The 609-nt window shown below is 64.4% G+C and overlaps 1 protein-coding gene across 1 annotated transcript in view; it reads left to right on the top strand.

Annotated features, from left to right (window-relative positions):
- The window catches only part of KIAA1522 (KIAA1522 ortholog), a 26337-nt gene that overhangs the window by 20052 nt on the left and 5676 nt on the right, over positions 1–609 (top strand). The gene's annotated exons all lie outside the window — the stretch shown is intronic.

Genomic DNA, 609 nt, shown 5'->3' with positions numbered 1-609 from the left:
GGGGCTGTGAGACGGGGCGTGGAGGGCCCCGTGCCGGCCCTGGCATGGCATATGGGGTCTCCAGCACCTGGGGGGCTTGGAGGGGAGATTCGGGTCCTCTGGGGTCTCTGCACCAGGCTGTGCCTCAGTTTCCCTCATCTGTGCAGTTCCCAGCCTGCCTGGGCACGGGGTGAGTCTTTGCTCTTAGGGTGCTTTGCAAGGCCTGGGGATGATGCAACCTTCCAAAGGGAAAGTCATCGCGTTTCTATCCTGGTTTAATCCCCCCCGTGCTGCCTCTTCTCCGCTCAGCTGCCCACAGCCCCGCACAACTCACTGCCTCGTTTGCTCCTAATGAAGGAGCTGGGGAGGAGGGTGGTGCCATGTCCCAGCTCTGCTCCGGCCAGCAGGGAGAAAACCCTGCGGCTTCACGGTGGAGACAGCCCGACTCCAGCATATCGACCGGCCGGGCAGAGCCGCGGGAGACGATTTCTTGCACGGCATTTCCAGCACCCGGTTCGGAGATGAGCGGGATAACGTCATCCCAGGGCGGCTGTCGTTGCCCGGCACTTCTCCCAGCTCGCTGGGGCCGCATCCTGTGGGTGGGGGTGCATCGCTGGGAGCGCGGCTGCG

This window comes from Pygoscelis adeliae, unplaced genomic scaffold (genome assembly GCF_000699105.1).
Source record: "Pygoscelis adeliae isolate BGI_AS28 unplaced genomic scaffold, ASM69910v1 Scaffold359, whole genome shotgun sequence".
Taxonomy (NCBI): Eukaryota; Metazoa; Chordata; class Aves; order Sphenisciformes; family Spheniscidae; genus Pygoscelis; species Pygoscelis adeliae.
Note: the sequence above shows the minus strand (reverse complement) of the source record. Positions and strands in the feature narration are given on the sequence as shown.